Source organism: Lonchura striata, chromosome 1 (genome assembly GCF_050655825.1).
Source record: "Lonchura striata isolate lonStrDom1 chromosome 1, ASM5065582v1, whole genome shotgun sequence".
NCBI lineage: Eukaryota > Metazoa > Chordata > Aves > Passeriformes > Estrildidae > Lonchura > Lonchura striata.
In genome coordinates this window covers 34896478-34923829 of record NC_140703.1, presented here as the reverse complement: position 1 = coordinate 34923829, position 27352 = coordinate 34896478, and the positions used below count along the sequence as shown (strand labels likewise).

Here is a 27352-nt window from a genome sequence, read left to right as displayed (position 1 = left end):
GCTAGTGACAAAAGTGGTTTGAGGTGTTTTAACCAGATCATGGCAAAAGGTCCTGGTGGTATAGATTAGTAACATCAAAGCATGCTTTATATATACACATAAATACATATTTCCATTTGAGCATATTTCTGACTACTGCTTGTAGATACAGTGCTATATATAAACTTTCTATGTATTTCATTCTACATGTATGAATATGTATTTATATAAATCTATGCCAACATACATTAGAGACTGAAATGCCCAGTGTTCAGTGTCATCCCTTAGCATTAGAACTCTCTGCTCAGTATCCATATTTTATTAAAAATTCCTGTTAGAAATAAAATAGCTTTTTCACTCATGCAACAAGAAATATCCTTCAGATGTGCTTGAATTTAGGCCACTAGATCTTCAAAGGCACCAGACAGAAGCACTGTGTCCCAGAACAAAATGATTGTCACAGTTTGGTTTCCCTAAACAGAACAGACCTTCTCACACCACAGAGCATAGAAGTGAAAGACACAGGAAAGCAGAAAAATTGTAACTGTTTCCCAGCTGCAAAAGAAATTTTCTCTAAATATATTTTTTTCTTTTAAGGAGAAAAGTTAATTAAAATAAACCTAAAAAACCTTAAAAAAAAAAAGAAAAAAAAATCAAAATAAAAAAATGCACATGCACAACAACCAACCCTACCAAGAAATACATTTCAGTTAAACAAATAAACAGATATTGGTTTAACAAGTTGCATACTGAAATGTCATTTAAGTTTCCTGTGAACTATTTTTTGGACTACAAGTGAACAGGAAAAAAAAATATCAGAAAGCCTATTAGTTGTCTTATTTTTTTCCAGTGAGCTCTAGCTCTCATAAGAAGGTCCAGATTAGGTTTTGTGACTCCTCTTCTTAATGATTTATTGAGGAACCTATCTTCAGAAACCCTGACTTAATTTGCCATTTGTCAATACAAAAACACATCAATGCTTGAAAAGATTGAGGTAGGTATATACAGTAGATGATAAAAACCTGGCTCTGCTTTGGATTCTGCAGGTAAAAGTTTATCGTCTTAATTTTGGACTGCAGAATTCAGGAGGCTTCAGGAGTTAGATATAATCCAAATGATGGATTGAACCTGGATTCTTAGAAAACTTGAAGAGTTTGGGCAGAAATGCTATTATATGCTGTGTTTTGAGTGGGGGAATTTCTGATTTTAAAAGAAAAGGAAGAGAAACAGATAAAGGGGGACAAGTCATTTTAAAGGGGAAAGAGATCAAGGGAGAAAGTGGTTGAGCTTCGTGGTATCTGAATTGATGGGAAAAAAGGAAATCATGAAGATATAGCTCATACATATTTTACTCCATATACATGAGGAAAAAGGGACGTAAAAGACTTGCACTGCAACATGCATCCTGGCTCCAAATTGCCAGTGCAAGACTGACCTTGAAAGCTGCTACTTCAGGGTAAAGGGGCTCAATATTGATTTTTGTATTCAAGGTGGCAGGATGTTTTTCAGTTTGGTATCAGGATTTCAAGCAGCTGCAGTTCTTCACAAGCATTTAGGAGTTCCTAACACAAAGAAAACAGATACGATGGAGTTAAGTAAAAGATTGCAGCCCACTTCTAGACACTTTTCTTTTTTTTCTCCTTTGTGTACAGGCATTCCTGTGCAGTTCTTCTAAAGTACATTCTGATGGTCAAGTTGAGCTGTCCCTCAAAAGTGAGTTTTTACATTCATCTGTATTTTACAGACATATTTTCACTGTTTTACAGCAGACATGACTGTTTCTTATAATTGCATGGTCTAGTTCAGAACTGAGCCTGGCTGAAGACATTTTTGTAGAGCCATGAGCTTGCTTTGGTGAAATTCAGCCTCATAATAACAAATTAGTATAACAAAACTTAATGCTCTGGGATTCATCATATATTCAACATCCCAAATGAGCTACCAGGTAAGAGTCAGTCTTAGTTCATTATTTAGTTGAAGCAACCAAAGAGGAATGAGGAAAAAAAAATGGGTCCATATACCTACTGTAGTTTAGCATTTCTGAATGTAGATTTTGCTAAATCTTCCCAATCCTTTTCTTTGTTCTTTCCCTTTCTACCCTCCAAAAGACAACACATCTAGTTGCCTTAGGAAGAGATCATGTATCAGATTTACAAAATAAACCAGAGACAAATTTCCTGGCTGGGGAAACTCTATTGAAAACCTGATACCATCACAATTTTCAAGTCTGTATCCAAAATATACACACTAAGGCAGGTGAGGATTACAGTGCAAATGAGGAATCACAGGTGGGACATCTTTCATCAAGGCAGCAACAGAGCATAAAGCCAGGGCTTTGTCTGTTCTGGCATTTCTTAAACTGAGTAATGGCACTGGCTCATGTTCCTCCACTGGTGGTACCTTTCTTCAAGCTAGAAGAGAGCAGTACAGAAATTCCCAGCTGTATTTTGTCTTCTCAGCATACTCCAGTGCTTCTCCTTCCCTGCTTAAACCCCTGCATGTATCAAGAAGCAGCCAGCAGACTGCTGCTATCAGCAGTGCTGCCTTAAAGGCTGTCTCATCCCACCGAGGTGAATATCAAACTCCACAAGCGGGATGTACCAGGAGTACATCTGTGAACACATCCCTGCTTTCTCTGAGCAGGTACACGCTGTTCTCCTCATTATCCCTGCTAACCAGGCTGGCTTCTGCAGCTAGTCCTGCCTTTCTGAAATGTCAAATGTGGAGGAGCAGCAGTGCCAGCAGCCCAGGCACTGTCTTTGTCAGTACTCCTGCAGTGGTCTGGAAGAAATTCCTTCTTGAAAAAAGTACGCACAAGTCTTAGGAGACTCTCTGAGAGTCTGCAGAAATGGGAGGAGGAGGAGGAAGACACCTGTCTGGATGAACTGTAGCAGTTCTGAGGTTGCAACCCCAGGGCTCTCTGCACTGCTTGGCTCTTGACCTGGCTCTGGCTAAATCACTTGAGGCCTTAATACATGGATTTTCTTTTGCTGCCCTTAAGCTCACATCAGGCACATCAAAAGCCCACCTCGTCTCCTGTCTGTCTCTGACAGTAGCCACGTGTCAGCACTTAGGGAGGTGTTTGGCAACAGGGCACAAATGCCATGGTGTTTCCCAAATATTCTTCCAGCCCTTTGCTGGTCAGATTATAAATTTTTTAGGATAGCAATTATCTTACCCTGTGCTCCTACAACAGGATCCCAGTCAATTTTAAGGCCAGGTAGTGTTTGTATCATATAAAAATAATATTAATTTGTGGCCTGTGACTGGCAACTGGAGATGGGTTGACAACAACATGTTTGTTGCTGCTGCTTTCAGACAGACTGGGAGAGTCATTCCCATGCTCTAAACAGTTTACTGCCCCAGCCCCATTGCAGGGATTAACACAGACACTGCTAGTAAGGACCCACTGAGGGTCTAAAAGTGTTACAGATGATAAGTGTATAACAGGAAAGTCAATTATCAGCTAGTAGATCCCAGTGCTACCTACCAAGGCACTGAATTATGGCCTGCCACTTGCCTTTTGCAGGTCACCTTTCACAGTGTTACAGACCCACATTAAAATGACTTGTGACTAACAACCGAGAAAGGCTTAGTGCCTCTTTATCACTGCAGTGAAAGGAAGGTCTACTCTTTAATATTGCAGAAAAACCTTTGTGACTGAGACTTCAGACTGGCTACAGAAGATTTGCATCACTAAAAAGAATTGCTTGGTTTATATTTTGACACAATTCAGCTCACTGTTTGCATTATTCACAAGCCTGACAAAAAACTATTTTTTATAAATATCTTTTGTTTGGTTTTGTTTTTGTATTTTGTTTTACACACACACTATAGTAAATGCTTGCTCTGATCTGGTACCTGTTTGGACTACCCTTTCCAATATAAATGCTGTTATTAAAACATCTAAAGAATTAGGGATTTCTAAAATGCATTTTAAAAAGTAGGTCAGTGGCAGCTTCCATAGGATATACATTTTTAAAAACGTATTTAAAAAATATAATAAAAATAAAACTATATATTAAAAATATAAAAAATAAATATATAAATGTGATCACAAAAAAGGAAGAAACTCAGTTTCTTTTCAATTCAATTCTCAATTACATGCTCAGCGAAATTTCCCTTGGAAGTAGGCGGCTTGTTTGGGATCCCTACAGCTGTGTTTATGCTCTTTAAAAAAAAAAAAAAAACACAACAAAAACAAAAACCCAAAAACTAAAACAAAAAACAGAGAAAAAATACTTTGAGAGACTTAATTAACACCTAAAGGACAAGTATCTATAGCCTAAAGGACAAAACCAAGAAGCTCATATCCTCATTATTACCTTATCCAGAGCTGATGTTTTTTTTTGTGAGTTCCAGCAGGAGTGGTCAAAACCACAACCATGTAACACCAGCAGCCAAACAATGTCAGCAACTGGTGAGTCAGCTGGAGCTCAAACCCTGGCCCCAGTAGTGTAAGAGGGTTGATGTCATACCTGGGACAAGACTTGCATTCACCTGGAATAGAGTCTGGGGCATGCTCCATCTTAGAATTGCGGAATTGTTTAGATTGGAAAAGACCTTTATGGTCATCAAGTCCATCCATTGACATAGCACTGCCAAGTCCACCATTAAACCATGTCCCCAAGTGCCACATTTAACTTACCTCCAGGGATGTGCCACATTTAACTTACCTCCATGTCTTTTAACTTACCTCCAGGGATGGTGACTCCACCACTTCCTTGGATAGTCTGTTCCAGTGCTTTGCAACACTTTTGGTCAAAATAATTTTCCTAATAAACAATCTAAACTTCCCCTGATGCAACTGGAAAATATTTTCTCGTGTGCTATCACTTATCTGGGAAAAGAGACCAACCTCCACGTGTCTAAAACCTCCTTTCAGGTGGTTGTAGTTAATACTAGAACAGTTGACTCGCTGCAGTACCTCCATGTCTTTATTGTAGTGAGGGGCCAAAAACAACACAGGATTCAAGGTACAGCCTGACCAGTGATGAGTATGGGGGGAAAAGCCAGATGCAAATCATCATCCCCCACTGACTCTCTGACTCAGTGGAACTGTACTGGCATTCACTGAGTGTGAAAGCATCGCTCAGTTTTGTGCACAGCCTTTAGCAAGGGCTGCACACCATGAGTCAGTTACAGCAGCCCTGGAGAAGCCAAGATGCACTACAGAGTGTTCCTCTCTGAGTCACAATTTCCTCCACATCTGGCTCTTTCCTACAGCTAAAGTTGTGTAATTTGGTAATAATCCACAGCTCATGATCCACATGTACATACCAAGAAGTGTTGAGGGAGAGCTCAGGCTCTGCTCAGGCATGCTCCCCCCAGACTGAAGCAAGTAGGAATGAAGCAGTGTAGCTGTGAAATAAGATTGGGATTCACCTAAGATTCCAAAAAACAGAGGGTAGAAATATTGTGTCAAGCAAAGCGAAAGCAAACATGCAAGCAGCTGCTCAAGGGAAAAAAAAAACAAAATCATGTACTTCAGGTCAATTAAAATGCCTCAATTCTTGTAGAGTTTCTAAACTTTTTTTGAAAAATAATATTACAAATAACCTAGAGAAAATTTATAATCTAAAACTTTCTTTGCAAGAAAAGGCTGAAATAATTTTGTTTATAAAGAATAACCAACTTACAGATCTGGTGACCATATACCACCAAATTTGGTTGCTGCTTTTTAGTTTATCAATTATATAATTAAGAATCACAACTGAAACCAAATTTTTGAAGAAAATGGACAAAGTTGCAAAGATTTGGCCAATCTACAAAAATTTATTAAGCGCAATTATCTGCTGTTAATTGTTAATATCACTGCATTCACAAAACTGTGTTCCAAAACTACCTAATGGTATTCTTTTAATCCACTGGAAGAATTACTCTTATTCCTCAACTAAGTATCAAGTTAAGAATATTCTTGTCCTTTTTTACCAGGAATCCAGTTATTGTTTCATATCATCTTGAAAGAATGGTAAGAAAAGACAAAAAACCACACACTGTGACAATCCAAGTCAATTGTCTGGTGCACTATTTACAGGCTGACCTTAGATCAGTGTGGGCAGTAGATTATTTGGGAAGTACTTTCTGGACTTACCACCTGGGGTACTAAATTTTAAAATCTTACCAGCGGCCATGTAGCATGAATCATGAATAAAGTGTACCCATAAGAGAATTGAATGCATGGATATAATCTATCTACAATCTGAACATGTCTTATTTATGTGCCTGCTCTTAAATGTCTAATTAATGAGTCTCTAGTGATGGAGATTAGTGTAACTCATGTCCAGCATGTAATTTATAGAGCAATCCCATCCTGTTTGATAGAGTTCCTAACCCAAGGTATCTCCCCCTTCTATCAGCTTGGTATGCAAAACCTTGATGTGGGAAATGTAGATCTCCTGTTCTCATAATTCTCTGTTGGCATGATCTGCCTTCTGATGTGGGAAAGAAAAACTCATCATTAGCAATGAAGCTTGAGTGTATTGGTAATTAATTTAATCAATGTGATGGTCTTCCCTTCACTCCATTTTTCCTAACAAAATGCCAGCATTAAGTGAACCCTCCAGTAACAAGTAAGCAGTGCATGAATACCATCCCTTCCTTAGTCCTGGAAGATGCATGCAGCTCTGACCATCGCTGAAGCAAATGGTCTGAATGTTTTATGACTGAATGAGGAAACTTCTTTAAAATGAGTCTAAAGCCACTTGTCTTGTGTGCCATTTTTCTCTTCATCTCATATCAGACAAATATCTCCCTAGACTTCAGGAGGGACAGATGGATCTATCTGACTGCATCTTCATTTCCTCAAAGCATCATATTTGCAACCATTTACATCCAAGCCTAATCAGATTTGATGACAAGACTAGCTCTGGTTAATGCTCAAGCTCCCCACCTAGAGTACTGCATTGAGTTCCAGGGTGCCCAGAATGAGACAGAGACGAACCTGTTGGGCCAGGTCCAGCGGAGGCTGTGAAAATGCTCAGAGGACTGAAGCACCTCTGTTATGGAGACAGGCTGAGAGAGCTGGGGTTGTTCAGCTTTGAGAAGGGAAGGCTCCAGGAAGACCTTAGAGCATCTTCTAGTGCCTAAAAGGGCTACAAGAAAGCTGGTGTGGGACTATTGAAAGGACACAGAGGACGAGGGGTAATGGCACTTCTAGTTAGATATTGTAAAGCACCTCTTTCCTGTGATGGTTGCAAAGCACTGGCACAGGTTGCCCAAAGAAGTTGTGGCTGCCCATCCCTGGGTAGGTTAGATGGTCCCTGAGCAACCTGGCCTAGTGGAAGGCATCCCTGCCATGGCAGGGGGCTTGGAATTAGATGGCTCACAAGGGTATGGAAGCAAACAGTTCCTTCTGCTTCTGTATCTCTCATACTCAAGAGAGGAAGGAATATCATTTGTCATAGGGTGATGAAAGAAGGTGAGTGAGGCTTCCACTCAGGAATAACAGAAATTTGAAGAGGGCTTTCAGCCGCTTCAGCAATAGGAGTGGATCCAGTCATCTAGAGTAGTGACTTAAGGACCTAAGGAAGCAAAGAGGGCAGAGAGCTGCCCTCTTCTAGTATGAGCAAAGTCTGCCAGAGGCTGCAGTTTGTTCTGCTATGGAGATAGCATGACAAAATAGAAGCAGAAGTTGTGCTGAAATTTCTTGAGAAAACAGGCCACCATTAGGAAAATTCCATGGAAAAAAACAGGAGAAGGGTTAGACTGAATCCTTTTCCATTTTCCTGACTGCCTTCTGAGACTGTCATTTTGCACTTCTGCCATGTAGCCCAAGTGTCACATCCATCAGACAGGCCCTTCTGCACTTCAAGTTTGCCAAAGACAGAATAACAGTGTCAAGTAGCCTCCATTGTTATTCCAGCCCTATTATAGTCATTATTTTGTGTAATGTGTAAGAAAATCAGTCTAAATTACTATTTACCATCTTTACATGGGTCATCTGGCAGCTTCCCTCTCCTGAGAAAGAGCTCCTTGGTAAGTGGTAAGCCCTCAAAATGATAAAAAACAAACAAGTCTTCTCATATGCATTGAGACTTGCATTGTGGAGAATCAGGAGAGTCAATTTGCCTTCAGTCATTTATTACCATAACTCATTGCAGGACTCAAGTGGGTCAAGCTAATGTTATCACTGAGCATTGTGATGGGGAGGAAAGTTAGTGCTGGCTTTGTGTCTCAGAGGCTTTTAGGAGACAAAAGCAAATCAGCTAAAGAAATAAAATAACATGCTGATTTTTTTTTTTTTTTTAGCTGAGGGTCACTATAGCTGGCAGATATTGTGAGGGCTTTGTTTTTTCTTTTTCTTGAGCAGTACAGTGAATTTTGCTTGGAGGAAGCCAAGTGAATCCAGGTCAACTTGATTAGAACAAATGAAATAGGCTTTGCGTATGATGGAAATTTGCCCCAGTCCTTAGCTGCAAAGAGCACAAAATCTCATGGGCTTGTGCAGGTTAAAGTCTGAAGAGTAGGGCTGCAGCAATTTCCAAGTTATTTAAATACCCCACATTATTTACACTTATTTTGATTTCTGGTTCTGTGGTGGAATTCTGAATCCTTCACTTGAATCACTCAATATTCACAGCAGCATAACAAGGATCCATAGCCTGTCATGTTTGCAGTATGACAGGATGTAAAACACCATTGCGTGAACAGATCAAACAAGGTCAGATTATTAAAAAACAAATCAATCTGTTATTGTTTAATGTGCTGCTCACTGTGACTTGCATACGTGACTGACCAAGAGAAGCACACTGTATTGTGTGCAAGTTATTTTAGGTAAAGATGGCTCATCAGGGATGAGATGGTTAAGAGGTCCGCACATTTTTGGGAGGATGGCAGAAAAAAAATGCAATTGACCTTCCTGGGAAGAATTGAAGTCAAAAATATAACAAGGTAATGAGGTATTTATTAAAAATACTCCTTCGCACTTTCATAGGTCTGCTCATATGACAGATGACAGCCAGCTAATCCTCCTATGCACTTTGCAAAGTGGTTATGTAAGTGCTGTCCCCGTTTTGTAGGTGGGGAAAGAAAGGCTGGAAAAAAACCCCAATCATTCTCATAGCAACAGAGAGAATTAATGCAAGAACTGGAGTCTGCAGGAATTTTACTTTTCCCTTTGCGTTACTCTTATATGTACACGATGTTCCCTGAGTGGTGACTTCTGAGCTCTGTTTTTGTCTCATTCTTTCTTCTCTCTGTCTTAAGTGACCTGATTTTATCTTTTTTAAAGTGAAGAGAGGCTCAGCAGCATCTCTTGTTTGTGTGCATAGAGAGGCTTAGAGAAGCACTTCAAATGTGGGGCATCTGTTGTAACCCTTTCTTGGCCATGATGCCCCCTTCTAAAAAATGCCCAACTTCATTTGCCTGGAAAACCATCAAAGAGGTGTGTAAGAAAAGGAAAACACAAAGCTGGTCAAACTTATCATGTGTAAGCTCATCCTATACTGGAGGTTTTCTTGAAGACTTGGAAGTTGTACAATTTCTCAAAAATTAACTCCGCAAGTTCAAGAAAAATCATAGTATCTTTTTCTATCATATCTACAGTCAGCCTGTTTTCTCTCTCCCCCTTCATGTGATTACTTCACTCTGAAGAAGATTTTCTTGATCAAAATCCTGCTGCTCACTGCTCCTTGTAGCACGATGTAAACACCACGCTGGCATCTTTAAAGGTTTTGCAATCTTTATTCTGCAAGTGTGAGGAGTGAGGCAGAGCAAAGGAGGCTGTTATACACTGCTGTCCTGGTGCAAATGAGGAATTCTCACCCAGCCCACATGCATTTGATTCTCCTTCACAGTTTCCAGAGAGGGCTCATACTTTCTGTAGGGATTTGCTTACCTGTGTGCATAAGGCTTCACTACTTTTTTAGATTCCACCTTCACGTATGGAATCATCCAGCTAGATAAACTGTAAGCTCAAAGAGGTTTTCTAGGCATAATGTCTTATCAGCCAGCCCTTTTGTTTTAACAAGTCCTATATCATAGGCTGTTGTTTAGCTTACAAACCTATTTGGAGAGGCATCATGTATAGGAAGGGTGTCGGATACATGCTCCCTGCCAAAGTGCTTTTGAACTTATCTTTCCTGTGTAGCTAATGGGACAGAGGTCTGGGTTGCTTCACTTTCAAAGATAAAAATAAAAACTGACTCTGTTTTCTTAGAACAAGTATATGAGGTGCTTGGGAAGTTGCCATGACTTCCACCAAGCCTGAGAGTCAAGTGGCTCCCAGGTGGCTGCACTTGGAGCTGGATATGAAAAAAAAGTTCTTAGCAAAACCTGCCTACCCAGCCTTCATAAAAAACACACAAGCCTCATTTTTTCCCATAAGTGTTAGTTTGGTGTTGAAAGAGAAACATGAAACACGTAGCTTGGGGTTGCCTTGTCTTTATCAAGGATTTGGATGGATCTTCAAACATCCCAATTCTTGAAAGTGCATCTCTGCAGCTTGATCTAATGCTTGCAATTAAATTAGGTAGAGCTGGTGCCCCAGTGCTGCAAATGTGGAAGCCAACACTGTCATGCAGGTGTAGAACTGGCATTAGAGCAGAACGCAGTGAGCTTTATATGAAGCATTAGGCAAATCCCTATTTAACAGCTTACAGTTTTGAATTTTCAGCCTACAAATAAGAAAAAGTTTTAAGACCTGTCATCCAGACCTAAGAGTTTTTCTTCTGATGCTTGCTGTTTAAAGGCTCTATCTGCTCCCTGTACCAGCCAGAGAGGAAATGAGCTCTGTTCTGTTCACATGCTTTCGTCCTGCCTCTGCAGTGTTTTGTTCTCCAAGGACTAATTGCCAATGTGATCCAAGCAAGAAAAGGAAACTTTCTGCACACTCTGCTATCTCATCACAAACTAGCCTTGGGGTGAAACTAGCCTGGAATAGACTGAAGAGCTCAGGTACCTGACACAGGCATTCACTGCTATATGAGATGCCACAAGGTGTTCTAAAAGGTGGACATGAGGTGGGCAATAAGCTGTGGGATACCCCAGGAGATCTCAATCAGAACTAGAAGCCCCTACTTAGGCAAGTGAGTAACTCTTTTGGAGTTTTGCTGTTGAACTCATAAATGTTAATATTTTTTTCCCCTCTGTATGTGTATCCTACAAATATGTGGTATAAAGTATAAATATATGGCATAAAATCTGACTTTCATGTAGAAGCAAATTTATTTTAGGTTTTGGAATAATTTCCTCATTATCCTCAGCCAGTGTGGGAAAGGCAGGGTAGGGTCTGACTGCATGGAGAGATGGTTTTGTGAAGCTGATGGAGGGTGTTGAGTTAATACCCCCAGTCCCCCCAGACTGCTGTCTGGCACCTCATTCATCTGAAGACCTCTGAGCATATAAGGTCTGTGATAAACAAAGGCGGTCTGTCTTGTGCCTCTGGGTTTCCAGTGGCGTATTAAAGATTGGATTGTTTAATGTTATCCTTTAACAGAGAGATATTTCTGTGGATAGGGAGACTCCTGTGTCACTGGAAAGGAAGGAGCAAGGCTTTCATGTTCATTGTTTAAACCATTAAGCAGTGATGTTTTGCTGTTTGACATGCCATTGCTTCTTGCACTTTCTAAGCAGTCCCATTCCTTCATTCCTTGTGGTTAATTATTGCTCTTATTCTCTTTCCGGCACGTTTTCTGCTCTGTTACTGGATCCGTAGGGGAAAAGTGACTGAGGGAAATAAGCACAGGACCAAGGAGCAGAGAATTAACTGTCCCCATGGGAAGCTTGAGTTACTGGCTGCCACACATGCACATTTTCATTGCTAACAGTGAAGGAAAAGTTGACAAAGAGCTTGTCACCAAGAGCAGAATACAGAGGAGCCGGAAGAATTTCTGCAAGTCGTTTGTATTGCCCACACATGACAGCCCAGTGCATGCAGTTCACATTCAATTATTACTTTTTATTATTCATTATTTTCATTGCAGTAAAATCCACAGGTACCAGCCAGGATTGCAGCAGCATTCTGAGAGATTCTACTCCAGCACAGACTGGAATTTTTTAGCAGTATAACTATGTCTTCTGAGAATATAAATATTCTACTAAAATAACTGTACTGTTACAAACCACAGTACTGCATTACAGCAGACCTGACTTTGACTTTTGCAGCTTATTCCCTTCCCCACACAGAAAAGATATTATGTAGGTGTAGACATTTCACTGTTGTTTTGAGTATTTGTATTTGAATACAGCCACAGCAGTTGGACGCTGCTGCAGTTTCAGGAAACATCAGCTAAATGCATGTAAGACAGACCCTACCCCAAAAGGCATCACATCTCAGTAGACAAGTGGGAAAGGAATAGGAGGCATAGATGAGTCATAATTCTGTTGAATGATGACAATGGACAAGATGCAGGTATCATCCCTGAATCTGGATGGCATTTGCCTTTTACAGTAAGAAACAAACTACTTTTCACAATAATTCCGTGTCAATGTCAGTGCATCTCTACTGAAGCTAATGAAAAGCAGGGGTATTCTTGCTAGACCCCACCTGTCTAAAGGTCTCGTTTGTTGTTTGCAGCTTTGGGGAGTAAATGTGCCAGGGGCTTCTCAAAGAGTAGCTGACGGGAATCTTTAGTTTTGCAGCCTGAAAGAGCACTTCCATTCTGATCCACCTTGTAGAATGTCTTGGACATCTTCTTCCCAATCAGTAAATAAAACAGATATAAGATGGAATTCAGGTCCTGTTACAGTTTGATATAGTTTCTGCCACATTTGGGAAGTTTGCTTTGAGTTCTGACCAGAGATGTTCAAAAAATTGTGAGAATAAATGTACTTGGAGTATTTTTTTAAAGGCTAAGTGTGACAAATGCCAAAGGAGACAACTTCTAATTACTCTTTCTCCAGATTCTAGTGCAATGTCTCTGAAATCAGCTGTTGCACAGCTCAGGAGCTTGTTGCTCCTACAAATGGGAAGGCAACTTTTTTGTGCAAGAGATTATTACTCAAGATCGGTAGCATGGTCTGTGCAGCATGTAGGTTTTGTTAATGCTTTATATATCCACAAAGCTTTGTGCTTGAAATAAATTCTGTTACTATCCATGTTCTCAGAATACTCTTTCAGGTTGGCACCAATGATGTAGGGCTCATTTGTAGTGGGTATAGAATCAGAAAAAGACTAGACAAAGCAAATAATCCTGTAAAATCCCAGCAAATAGGCTAGGTTGGAACAGCAATCTCTAAATGTTGCTGAATTTTTAGGATGTTTTAGTCAAATACAGTCATAAAAGCAGCAAATGCCAGTTTATAAACTTTTGGTGCCTATGTGGAATATTTCTGTGCATCTGTATGTTTTAAACATGCTGTCTGTGCATAAAAATGCATTAAAGCATATGAATTATCTTGTTTTATCACTTCCTGATTGATTGTGATCTCTACAGTCCTAACCAATACACTAGTAGATTTAAGAAGCATTTTGATTCAAATTTTAGCCTAAAGTAGAGATATACATGTCAGAGCTAAAGTGATGTGTTGACTTCATGGCTGGCAGTGAGTGATAAATATGAGTGAGAAAATTGCTGGTGTGGATTTAAAGCTGGGAAAACAATTGGTTGAATTACTAAGGCATGGCATGACATGGCATTAAGCTAAACTGCTCCTCTTGCGAGATGCTTGCATATGGTGTTTTAAAATATGTCAGGTATGCATGATGAAGACATGTCAAGAATAAGTAGTTAAAGGACCAAAGAAAGGCAAATCATCAGTGGGAGAACAATTGCCATGATGTCACAAAAATAAGTACGTGATTGCAAAAAGACCTGGGATCACAAACTTCAAGCCGGAATACTAGAAACATCCTGAGACGCCAGTATGACAGTGCTGCTCAGTATTATCATACCTTGGGAAAGAAAAACAGTTACTCAGAAACATTTCATAGGCATCAAATTCATCACAAAAGTGTCCCTGGTCACAGGAAAAAGAGAGAAGTGCTGGAACAACTGCTTGTTGTAGATGGTCAACAGCATCCTTTATTACCTGAACTGGAGTGTCAGAAAAGGACTGGAAAACTGTGGGCTAATGTCCCTGGAAATAGTCATGTGTGGAGCTCATTCCATATAGACAGGAAACAAATCTGTGAATCCTACTTCCCAGTTAGTGCTGTCTCTAGGCAAGACTGAGTCATTGCCTCCTTGTTTTGTCAGCAAAGTGGACAATTACTGGACTGTCTGTGCCATCTGTAAGTTAAATACTAATTTTAAGTGTTACCTTATCTGGAAACTTCTACATTAACTAGCAGAAGGTTTAGGTTCCTGATTTTAGGTGCTTTGTGTTGCTTGTAAATAGGTGCTTAAAATACTCTGAAGTGTTTTATATGAATTCTCACCTACTGTGTTGTGGTCACCTTCTGCATATGACCATTTACCAAGCAGAATTTGCCTGAAATCTCCACTTATTGCACATTGCATTGCCTTGCTATGGTGTGAGTAGCTTCTAGACTGCTTGCAAAGGTTCTTGGTTGGTATTTCTTACTGTGTTCTGATAACCATCAGATATATTGATTACATATATATATACATATTTTTGTCTTCATCCCAGCTTCCCATTTACTTCCCTAGCTGTGGCCTGTGGTAGTACAACAAGCAGCTGTATATCTCTCTCTTTCAGAATACATGATATGACACTGTTAGCAGGACAGCACAAAACTTGTTACCCAGATCCAAATCCTTTCAAAAGATTTATCTCCTTAAGTCCTATAAAACAGGAAGGGGAAGAAAAGAACTGGATATAGGCCCCTGGTGTGTTGAGCAGAAGACAGTAACCAATTATTTTACAAAATTTTACCTGTGTTTGGCATCATCTATGGAGTCTGCACTTGGCAAAACTGGGTTTTGAGCTGTCTGTGGACTGGTCTGTCTGTAATCACTAGATGTAAGAGACCAAACCTTGTTTCAAGTACCAGGGTGCTAGATCAAAGGACTTCTTACTTCCAATTTAGTTTTAAAGTTAGTTATAATTATGATATCTTTCTCTTCCATGGATAGTCTGGGCTGTACCACAGGTCAAAGCTTCTTTTCATTGCATGCTGTTTTAACTCAGAAGGTTTCTGCTGGATTAGGTGAGATACAATGCATGTGGGAGGAGAGGTCCTCTATCTGAAAGTGCTGATGTTAAGAAATATTTCTGGATTTCAGACTCATTTGGGGGCTCCTTAATTTCCAAAATAAGCTTCTCTGATTCTCCATACATAATCTGCATACTCTACAGGCAGACAGGGATCAGCTATTCACTCCACAGCCTGAAATGCCTGAGGCTCTTGTCTCTGCTTATATCCATTAGAGGTAAACCAAGGCTGATTATAGGGAACACTGTACTTCTGATCATGTCAATGAGCATAGCTAGCAAGTGTTCTGGGGGCAGATTCTCATCTCATTTGCATTGGTGCAAATCAAGAGTAATTGAGTTATTCCAGATTCAGAGCAGGCGAACTGCCTTAATAGGATTTTCTGTCTCAATAAAGATATTATTGAATTCAGCCAGTGACTCTGTTTTGACGCTGTTTTCCTTTGATTTTATGCTGATATACAGTGTTTAGCATTAGTTCAGAGCAAAGTCTACATTGTGTAGAAAAGGACACTTGGGAACGAAGTACATTTGAGTCACAGTTCTGGGACCACTTATTTGCTGAACAGGGTGTTCAGCAGTTACTCCTAAAAGAGGCTGTTTCCAGCAAGTCATGTACCTGCCTGCTGGCCCCAGTCAAACCCAAGCTCCAAGGAAACCAGTAGCCTCCTGTGCCATGATCACTCACTGCAGAAATGGGTGAAGTGAAAGGCATCTCATGCAGCAGAATTACATTAAGCTGAGAGATAAAAGGCACTCTTAAAAAAAAAAAAAAAAAAGAGAGAGAGAGAGAAAAAGAGGAGCTTTAAAGATGATTTTAAAACAGAAAATTCTTCACATGACCCTTTAAGACAGCATAAGCCTCTTTTTGTTTCCTGTCTATTTCGGCCTGTTCCTGGTCAAGAATGCCACAGCTAATAATTGTGTCAGGAAACCTTCCTGCCTGAAAATGATCTCTTCCTAATGGATAGATGATTCCATATGGTTTCATATGTCATAGATGGAGAGAGAACATATTGGACGACTGGCCACAGCTGGCAATTCGTGTTAGTGCCATATGGATAAATGAGCAAGCTCTCCTGCATTGTGTATTTCAAGTAAACCATTTATCTAAACAGGTGCTGACCCGCTGGGAATGCATTTTTATGGTCAAGCTTGCAGCATGCAGTGACACGAGCCGCTCTGTTCACCCCTCCTATGGCTGCAGTGCAAACCCACGACATTTATGTATCATTTGCCTCCATTCTGTGTAACTCCAATGTCCATAAAAGCACACCTGGGCAGACTCTTTGTAAATGAGACCTGAATCTGGCTCATTGAGCTGTGTGGATATTGTAAGACCAGTCTCCTAAATCCTCTTTGGGAATCAGTCTGTGATATTCACTACTAATAGATATTGCTATATCATATGCAGGGGATTAAAATCACCCCATTTACAAGGCTATATAAATAAAGAATCAGACTTTCCACTTTCCACCTCCTTGAGCTACTGTGCTCCATCCCTGATTCCAGATGAAATTTTTACACTCCTTCCCTCTCCATGCCATAATTGCCTCTTTGTCTAAACATGCTTCATTTTGGAATTCCTCTTGCTTACATTCCTAATATGTGTGGCTCAAGGTACTCGCTGACTGATTTATGCTAGGCTTGTATGGCTCACTTGGAAATGGAGCAGAACACATTCCATCCACCTGCGTAATAAAACCAGCTGGTGCAGGGTGGGAGCACTCAAACTGCAGCAGAAACAAATTTCACCTAAGTTTTGACTCGGTTATCTGTCTCTCTATCAACTCTTCTAATTGCCTGTAGTATTAAAATCATGCCTAGGGAGGAAGCCCTTATGAAAAAAAAAAAGCAAATCCTCTAATTGTGTTGTTTATTCTAATTATTTTGTTATTTCTGTGTCACTGGCAGCACCAGATACTTGGGTGAAGGAAAATGCTTTGTCTGCATTTCTGAGCAAGTATTTTTTATAAGAGCACAGCCCTTTAAATATGATCCTAACATTCAGAAAGTTTTAATATCAGTAAAACTCTCTGGGCTCCTTCCAGAATCACTGAATCACAGAGTGGTGTGGGTTGGAAGGAACCGCCCTGCCAAGGGCAGAGACACCTTCCACTGTACAAGATTGATCAGAGCCCTGCCATCCTGACCTTGAATGTTTCTAAGGATGAGGCATCCACCACTTGTGTGGGCAACCTGTGCCAGTATCTCACCACCTTCACTGTAAAAACTTCTATCTACTCTAAATCTACCCATTTTTAATTTAGATTCTTTACCCCTTGTTCTATTATTACAGGCCTTACTCAAGTCTGTCCCCATCTTTCTTATAAGCCACTTTTAATTAGTGAAGGGTTACAATAAAGTTTGTTCTTTGCCTCTTTCCATCAGCTTTACAAGCAGTGAAACTCTTGTATTTATCACAGGAGGTAACATTCTATATGAGAATAAATTTATTCTGTTTGGTGGTAAATCAACCTACAATCCAAATCTCAGGTAAGTAATTTCATTAATGAGATTTTGTTTAGATTCCCTATTCACAGCAGTATCAACCCTATGGTGTGCAAAGAAGGAAAGAGTTCGTTTGGCTAGGAAAATCAGGAATTCTGCCGTGGGTGGAAGAAAAATCCTGACAGTCGTCCCATGCTTTTCCCTGCTCAGCAGTTTCACATCACTAATAGTTCACTTGTGGCTCCTTATGAAGTGAGAAAACAGGATAAACCTCAACCCAACATTATTTCTTATCTTCCATCATCCGCTCTGCTGTACCCACATTGAAGATGCCTCTTCCCTTGCATTTGTTCATTTGTGCTCTATTCCAAACAGGAGTTAAGCTTTCGTAGTGTAACAGTAATAAGGTAGCTTAAATAGCAAGTTCTCAGCTGTGTTTGGTGCACACTGTGCTGTGGGAGATTAAAAAGAAAATCAGAAAGTGCGTGATGGAGATTAAGATGGTTTTGAATTGCTGCATAGAAGACTGAGTCCCCTTTGTGCCTCTTATTTGCTGTTTGAAGTGCCGTTACTTAAGCTCAGTGTTAGGGGGGAATGAAAAAAAAAGTCTTCCTGAGAGGATGTGAGAAGCCATTTCAAAAGATGATGCCTCTCCAGTAAATAAAGCACAAATGTTTCGGGTCAGCACTGAAATGGTGGACGAGATGGAGTTTCACCCGAAAGCAAACTTGTTTAACCAGGAGGCTTTCAAATCTCCTGGCTGAGATAAAGAAGATCAAAGTGTTTAAACACGTTGATCCACTACTGAGGAAAATTTAGTGCTGGCAACAGACAGCAGCTGCAGTGTAGCTGGCGTGTCTAAACTCACAGCGGGGGACTAATTGCTCCTATGGATATAGGTTTGCTTTACAAAACCAGGTCTGAAGGATCATCATTCTCATTCAGAATGATGGAAATCTATTGATAAGAGGTAAAATGCCAATCTACACTACACAGCAGCAGGAGAGATATAGTCCTGGGAGCTGAGCAAGAAGGATGCGGTGAGCATCGTCTGCTTTTATTCAACTTCTATTGTGCAGGAAAAGATCCCATCAATTTACTCGAGATGATAACATTAGCTTGACACTCTCCATGCTAATTAAATGAGGAAGAGTAGCTCAAGTCAAAACTTAATGTCATTTGTACAACATATTGTCCTGAGAGATAGCCTGGATAGGGGGGCTTTTGCCATTAGAGAATTTAAAATTTTCTATAGAAGCAGAAATATTATTTTAATACAGATTATTAACTGAGCAGGGATGGGATGGTAGTAAGGATGATTATAAAAAATAATTCAGAGGACTATTCCTGAATTCAGTGAATTTTTCCTGCTAGAAACACAGCTGTAAAGATACTTGTGACAAGTCAGGTGGAGGGGCTGTTATGGCAACTCGTTAAACAGGTTCCTTCTTGCTGTCCCAACACATGACAGAATGTGTGCTCCTGTCTAATTAAGGGGCTAAATAGAAAGAAGATCCAGACTGCGGGTTAGTGATGGCACTTTTCTCATGGCACAGAAGTCGTTTCTGGCAGAGTTAGAAACTGAGTGGTATTGTGAGGTTTGAGTTCTTCTGAATGCCCATTTTTTAAATTTATTTTAAGGGAAATTAAGAAAAATGCTGCAATTCTTATCTACAGCATCTTTCTTACACAAGGTATCATCGTCGGTACTCAGTAAGAAACAAAGGCAGCTTAGCCACCCAGTCTTTCCAGTTGAGAAGGAGACACATCTTGGCTCTGGCAGGAAATTAAATGCTCCTGTGCTGAGTCACTACAGTACAGTACAATATACCAATCTAGCTCCAGCTGTTCAGGCCTCATGTGCTATTTATAGTTCTTTGGATAACAGAAAATGTATATGTATTTGGATGCATTTGTGTGTGTGTGTATGTGTGTTATGTCCAACCACATAAATAAAAGTGTATACTTTGACTTTTTAAAATACCGCCTTATTCTTGGGATTTCCCAGAAGTATCTAAATTATTCACCCTGGGTTTTCAGAATAGGCAAAGTAGGGAGCAAAGGGCATTCAGAGGCCACAGACTTCTCCTGTCATCACAAATGAAAACCTTTCCATAGCTCTAACCTTGGTTGCTCCCTTGCAGTAGGGACTCCTGTTAAAATCATTCAAATGTCAATACACTGCCTAAATACAGGAGATAAATTCTTCCATGGTTTCCAGAGAGGGCATCACAGCATGCCTACATTTGCCTCAGCATGAGGGCCAGCAGGGCAGCCTACCAAGCGTGCAGCAAGGGAGTACACATTAACATGTTGTGGGCAGAGGTAGGATACAGCTACAAATGTATTCTCTGATGAATTAAAAGTTTTATTCATTTGGAATGTCCCAGGACATCCAACCTGGCCTTTCTTTACTGATTTGGAAAGGTGCAGGTCTTTCTTAAGTGATATGTTCAACCTGCCAGCCCAGATGATGCCTGACAAAGGTGGTGACATCTCTCAGGGTCAGAAGCACGCTTGGTCAGACCCAAACAACTACCCCTACCCCTTGGGGCCTGTTGAGTCTTGGGGCATGATCACATTGAGCTGGAGGAAGCTGCAGAAGGAACCAGAAGTCCCTACATGATCCACTGGGAGTGTTTCCATTTCTCAACACCCTCCCCATCAGTGTTACAGCTCCAGGAAGGGAGGAGTCAAGGGCGAGGAGCACATCCTCCCAACACAGAAGCGCTCAAATTCAGGAGCAGTGTCTTTGCCCTCTGTTCACATTGTACTGTTCTTATTAATGCAACTATTTAACCCACTACCACTCTAGCAGCTATATAATTTCTTAATTTCTGAGAAAACAGCTTTTAAAAATATGTTCAAATATTATTTATCATCCGTTTCAGGTACCATTAATTTGATGCAATGGTTATACTGAGAGCTTTCACCTGATACATCTTGTTAATCACTGGTGTTGGGCATTCTGTATTCCACCCTTAAGAAATTGAGGTTTTCCAGTGGATTTTTTAAGGCAAAAGTACCATCAGTGGCATGTGGCATAAAAACTTTGCAAGGGATTCTCACTTTTCCTCAGTATTTCCAGGCCAGAGCATGTCAAAGATCAGATGTACAATTACTTACAAAATTACCAGATTTGATTTGTAAGGTGAGATGCAGCAGTATCCATAGTTTATAAGAAACGTGGAGTCCATATAGCTTAGTCCACATTTTCCAGCCTTTATTAGGGTCAAGTTTTCCATCCTTTAGCTCAATAGCTGTGCTCCTCTAAACTTCTCAATGTCAGTTTACCTACCCTCTGGCAAAAAAAATAGGGGCAGCAATTACCCGTTCTTTGGAAGCTTTAGAAGGGTTTTGGATTAGATCAGCAACAGATAAAGGGGAAGACTATTCAATACTTCCATTTAACAGCTTTAACGAAAAGTGTATTGATGGTCAAATTACATTTTATTTCTGGTCAAGGCTCTGCTGAAAGACCTGAAGGTGCTACAGAATCAAGGAACAATTACAGAAACATCTGTTGTGAACTGGGCAACGTACTGTGATACTTTTCTAGGCAGTACAAAAACTTCTTTCTTTTACAATGACATTTTAAATACGCATTTCAAATAAGCCAGAAGAAATGTTTTTACTTATTAAATGAACTCAACAGAAAAAAATATTTTTTCCCACAGATAAAAGAATAGCTGAAAAAATGATCCAGAAGCCAAGGAAGACTTTTTTTTTTCCCACAGTAGACCAGGAAAATATTTATTTTGGCGATGCTATTGCACAAAAGACATATTTTAATGCTTTGAATTTTGCTATATGGATTATGAGCATGTTAAAGCAAATTTTGAAGTAAGATCCAAAAATAAGTTTCACGTGTGCAAGAATGATGGCTTTCTGAAATATTTGAAAGCCTTGATCAGATGGATATTGAATCCTATAATGCTTTGGGTTGGAAGGAACCATAAAGATTGTCTAGTTCCAACCTCCTTGCCATGGCAGGGACACCCTCCCCTAGACCAGGTTGCTCAGAGCCCCATCCAATTTGGCTTGGAACACTCCCAAGGAGGAGGAATCCACAACTTCTCTGGACAGCCTGTTCCAGTGCCTCATAGCATGATGTGTTAATTTTAAAGTCTGCAAGTAGAGGACAGATTTTTCTGTGAGAGAGAATTTGTTGCCTTTTGATACAATTTCTTTGTCCACCAGAAACCTAAGTTCAATGTGTAAAACTTGTACAACTGAAGCAGCTCAATCAAGACTGCAACTTTGCAGGCTGATGAAAATGCCCTGTTTCTTTGCTCCAGTTGGCCAGAAGAGGATATTTTGTCCTTAGTTCTCCTGGCTTGTTAAAATAATTTACCAAATTTGTTATTGTGGTCTATTGCAATATTTTGAACAGTGTTATTACTGAAATGCCTTTGTCAGTGCAGCATTAAAATTAATGACTGTTGGAGCGGTTATTTATTTGCACTGAGAAAATGCCTTGGGGTGAGACTCACTGACTGGTAACTCATTCAACTAAAACTAGATGTAACTTAGTCTAGGCTGATAGCTCTTTAACTTCTATTATGCAGATGCCTGAGGTTAGCTGGATACATCTCTGATGACCAAAGCGTATGCAAGCAAATGGGACTTAGGTATGGCAGAGTTAAAACTAGAACATGAAAGCTAATCTTTCACACAAAGCATATCTGGTGATCTTGCAACAAGTGAGAAAGAAGATCTTGGTACACAAAGAGCACAGCACTACAATTTATTGATGAACACTAAAATGTAATTCTTTTTGGATGCATTCTATATCTTTTACTTGTGCTATTGCTATAATTTCCTAGAAATCCATTTTTTCAATTGAAATTACTAGACACCAATAAAATTATCTTATTTCTGAGAAGCCTCCACTGTGCACCCTTTTTTTAACCTGTTCTGTAAACCACTTAAAAAACAGCTTCACCCTTCTTAAAGGAAAAAAAAAATAAAAAAAAAAAAATAAAAAAAAAAACCCCAAAACCATAATAAAGCCAACCAAGCAAAGAAAATATAAGAGACAAAATACAGTGAAATGGCCCTTACAACATTACTGGAACAGATTGGGATGTGAAAAACACTCACTATACTGGGTGCCATTCTGGCTGATGAAGTTCAAAATTAATCACTTCCCTGGGCAGCTTGTTCTAGTGCCTGACAACTCTTTCAGTGAAGGGATTTTACCTGATATTCAGTCTAAACCTTCCCTGGCACAATTTGGCACAATTTCCTCTTGTCCTGTTGCTTGTTATCTGGGAGAAGAGACCAATCCACACCTTGCTAAAACCTCCTTACAGGGAGTTGTAGAGAGTGAAAAGGTTATGGTGTTGGTTGGGCTTCAGTCAAAGCAAAATGCCATCTTACAGAAAGGCATCCTTTGGCTCTGCATAACCCAAATAGACTCTTTCTGCTTTCATTTGCTGCCTTTTGGAACATGCCTATGATCTCCAAGCACATCAACCGTGCCTTTCTGTTCTCTATGGGGGAACAAAATAATGAGATGTTGTCCTGTGAGCAAGGCTTCATTTGGGAGGATGATTTTCAGCTCATTTCTGTGTGTGCTGCCTTCACTTCCTGCCTCGCTCTGCTTAGTCGCCGTGTCAGCGTCATCTCTTACAGCACAGGATAATAATGGAAAAGAAGCTGGAGGGAAATGTGCAGCACAGACACAACTAGAAGCAGCAGAAACCAGTATATACAGGCATATATGCATTTACTCCTGGTCCTAAGTGTCTCCAGCTCATTAGACTGTCCCCATTCAGCCACAACCCTCTCAGGGAACACTTGACTTCAAGCACATGTTAAAGTCTGCTGTCTCCAGTGAGATTTAAACTTGCTCTTAATGGTAAATATCTGCTAAAAGAATTATTTGCAGTTGGAGCATGTTTCCTACCTGAAAATGTATAACTGCTTTGTGGGTCCTCCAATCAGGAGCAAAGACTAAAGTATTCTTGGCCAGAAAAGCCAGTTAGTATGAATGTCCTTGGTGAGGATGTGTCCATGACCTTTCCTCACCCTCCTGCTGGCAGTTAAGAAGCCAGGCCATCTATGACCATTTCTCGTGTCTTTGAGGTTGGCACTAATTATCTCAGGAAAGGCGTTTTCTTGCAAGGTGGACACTGTCATTAGGAACTCAGTTGATACCACAGTAATTGAGGGGCACCTTACCTACTGTGAGTTAGTCAAAGCAGGACACTAACTAGGAAAATCTCTGCTCTTTCCAGCTCTGAACACTTCTTAGACCCTTCAGTTCCTTTTTGAATATATGATATATTTGGAAATAGCATGTCTGAAAAATCCCCAAGCAAGCAAACTCCAAAGCAATCCAACCATCAAAAGTCTGGATTAAAGAGCACAGGTGGCAAGAAATTTTTCATTCCTTGTGTGTGGTCCCTGATGAAGATGCCTTGTTTTCACAACATTTCTAATGAAAGCCTTTTTATTTTTGGATGGTCTTTAGGGTAAAATGTAATACATCAAAATAAATCATTGCATTGTAGGCCTGTTACAAATGAAAGCTAATGCACCAAATGTCAGGCTTGCTTGGTCTGATGAATCAATCCATATTGACAGTTTTGCTAATTGTGGAATAAAGAAATGGCAGTGAAGGGGAAATGTTGACTCGATACAAATATAAAAAATATATAAATTTAATTTCAATACAATCATATAGATTTAGTGATGATATTGTTTCAAATAAGGCAAAATATCTCCTTGCGCTTTAATAGAGAAACTGTGTATCTTTTCCCCTCCCATATTTTCACTTACTAAATTAATTCAGCAATCACCATCTTTGAAAAGGCATTCATTTCAACTGTTGTGGAGAAAACTTCTGATCATCCCAAGAACATTGGCTTTGAGGCCAATCTCCTTCCTGTGAGACAGGGAGTATCTGTGTGATTAATTACCTGTGGGTGAATGCTAAGTAATGAGAAAAAACATGCTCTGTTGGATTCAACCTTTCATGTGAAAGCTGTTTGGGACCTTACTGAAAAGAATGTGTTAATCAAGAGAAAAGCATAACTACTGTCTTGTCAATGGACACAAATGAAAAAGCCTGGTTAAAATGAGGCTGAAGTGAACTCAGAAAAAAAAAAAAAAAAAAAAAAAACACAAGAAAACTTTTCTGTGCTGTTTTCTGAGAGCTTGCTTTACACTGCACAGTGATTTATGACAATTGGAATCTCACTATTTCTGCAATTAATATTACTGGATGCTTCCTATTCAGAGGAATGTTAATCATAATAATGCAAATGGAAGTATTATTGGAGCTATGCTTCAGAGTTCGTATTTCATATTGAGCAAAAGGTTCAGTACCCAGCATCATTCTCAATGGAGCATTCACATTGTATGGATAGATGGATGTGCACCGAAGGTAAAATAACTGAATTAATATAAGCCAGAATAATACACCTGGCATATAGCTTCCCATTTTCCCATTTTGCTGTAAGGATCTGATTTTCAGGCTTTTTAAAGCAATAATAAATTATAGCAATGCACTGTTAATTACACCTTACAGAAGTGGGGTATAGTATAAATTGCACTGGTGATGGACTTAATCTAAGTTTCTCATGTTTATTTTTAGCAAGTCAAAGGCAATTCATTTCCAACTGGGCCATGTTTAAAAGTTTGGAGTGAAAAAACTGTGTAATTATTTCCTAATATGAAGAGAATATTGGTGACAATATTTCATCCTATATATCTTCTTGTACTAAATATATTAATGGGAAAGGAAGAAAGAAGAAAACATATTAATTTGGACACGTATTTAAAAGATATAATGAGTATTTATAAATTTTGCTCCTGCAAATATTTCCTAAATTATCTTCTTCATATTGTTACCTCCTTCTGTGCTCCCTTAGATAATTTCTTAGCTTGTGATTGGTTTCTTTATGATTGCTGATGCTTCTGGAAATATTTGGTCCCTGTCCCTTTTTCCTTTTTCATTCTTTTTCTTCCTTTCCTTTTTTCTTTTTTTTTTTTTTTCCATGGGGGTGGAAGGGTTTTGTTTGTTTGTTTTTCCCCCACAGGTTTTGATTTATAAAGAGGGTGGGTGGGAAGAGGGGATAATAGCAATATTTGAAAAAAGTCCTCCTGGCTTTTATTAAAAACCACATAAAGTTTTTGATAATAATTCAGAGCTGATTCAGAAACATCAATTAATATTTCAGAAAACAAATTACCTACATAAATAAATTCATGCTATACATGCCTTTTTGCTGTAGCAGAAAGGTATTTTTAAATTTTCATCCAAAAGGAATGTAGCTCCTGTTTATCAGGAGGTGCAGGATGCTGTGCATGTAGTCAGTGGGACCCTACTTTTTGGTGAACATAGAGTCATGACTGGAGCTGCATTGTCCATCACATGACATAATTATATTCTTGATAGGAAAGAAGTTCTTAGGTGGGGACCACATTTTAGACTTTGTGAATCTGGATTCAAATCCAGTATAAACATCCTGTATAACATTAAGGAAAACACTTTAGTCCTGGACTTCAGAAATATCTCAAAACTCAGCTGAGTAAGAAGGAGATGCCCAAATACCTTTAAGGACCAGATCCAACAAATACTGCTATAAGACTTATTCTGTATCCTACGGTCTGGATTATGCAGTTATGTGTTCTGAATACCTAAGTCTCAGCTTTTCTAAATCACTTTAGATTATTTGGGCTGGTTCTTTCAAAATGGCATTCAGATCATGATATAAATACAGATACACTGTCATTTAGGGTTTGGGGTTTTTTTGGTTGATTGGGTTTGTCTGGTTGGTTGGTTGGGTTTTTTTGTTTAAGGGATGAAATCACTTTGATGGTGTATTTGATGGGTCATCCCAGAGATATACAGGTCGGCATGTCACAGTAACTTTCAAAGACAGGTGTAAATGCAAGAGCAACCTTAAGCCCTCAGTTTCTGACCATGACTGCTAACAGAGCAGAGCAGACCACTTCCTTAAATTTTCTGTGCTGGAGCTTATTCTCCAAAGTGGGAATAATAACACTTCCCTGCCTTGACAAACAGTTTTAAAATACTTATATTGAAAATTGGGAGGAGTATAGGTATTATGGTGACAGGGGATCCTAAGTCTACCAGAGTCCTGAGAGAGGAAAGTGAACAATTTATTCTCACTACCTCCTCATTTCCAGGTCTTGCAGAAAAGCATTCTGGTGAGTGATGGCCTCTTCTGCTTTTGTTTTCTTCTATTTGAAGTGAGCATCAGCAAGAGAGGATACTCACAGAATTATTTCAGATAGGCTTAAATAAGTACTCTGTGATGTTGATTAAAAACCATCCACAGGGCCATTAGTGAAGTGAGATAATAAATGAAAATGTGTTGAATCACATGAGTTTTCTAGTGGGGGAACATCAGGGAACAGTCCTGAGTCCAGTTTTCTTTAAATATCTTCATTCATTAGCCAGAAGACAGGAAAAGAGTACATGTTAATTAAAATCACAAATGATCCAAATTGGGAGGCACTGCATAAATCAGCAAAAATAGAGAGACTAGAAACCTTAGGCAGGAAATGACAAAATGAGATGCAGCTTTGAAAAATGCATGTGGAGGAGAAATAATCTGTACGAAGATACAATCAGCACCAAGGAGCGTTCTTGAAGAAGCAGAATTAATGGGAAGAAGACACAGGATGTGGATCATGGAGTAAAGGGCAATGTAGCAGAGCAGCTATTTAAAGGTGACCTTTGCACCTTTTCAGTAGACAGCTTGGATTGAAAATTAATTTGCAACTGGCAAGATTCAAAGGTCAGTGCAGTTTTGGACCATATATACAGAAAGAAGTTGCCAAGGAAAGCCATGGAATTTCACTTCTCTAACAGTATGCTGCCATAACA

The 27352-nt window shown here is 39.5% G+C and overlaps 1 protein-coding gene across 15 annotated transcripts in view; it reads left to right on the top strand.

The window, feature by feature from the left end:
• Positions 1-27352, top strand: part of TENM4 (teneurin transmembrane protein 4) — a 1547070-nt gene that overhangs the window by 1114307 nt on the left and 405411 nt on the right. For 2 of the 15 annotated variants that reach the window (XM_085592919.1, XM_085592898.1), the window contains one exon: positions 1632-1692. The exons of the other annotated variants lie outside the window; for them this stretch is intronic. The gene's annotated coding sequence lies outside the window, so the exon portion shown is untranslated. The remainder of the gene's footprint in view (positions 1-1631; positions 1693-27352) is intronic. 15 annotated transcript variants of the gene reach the window in all.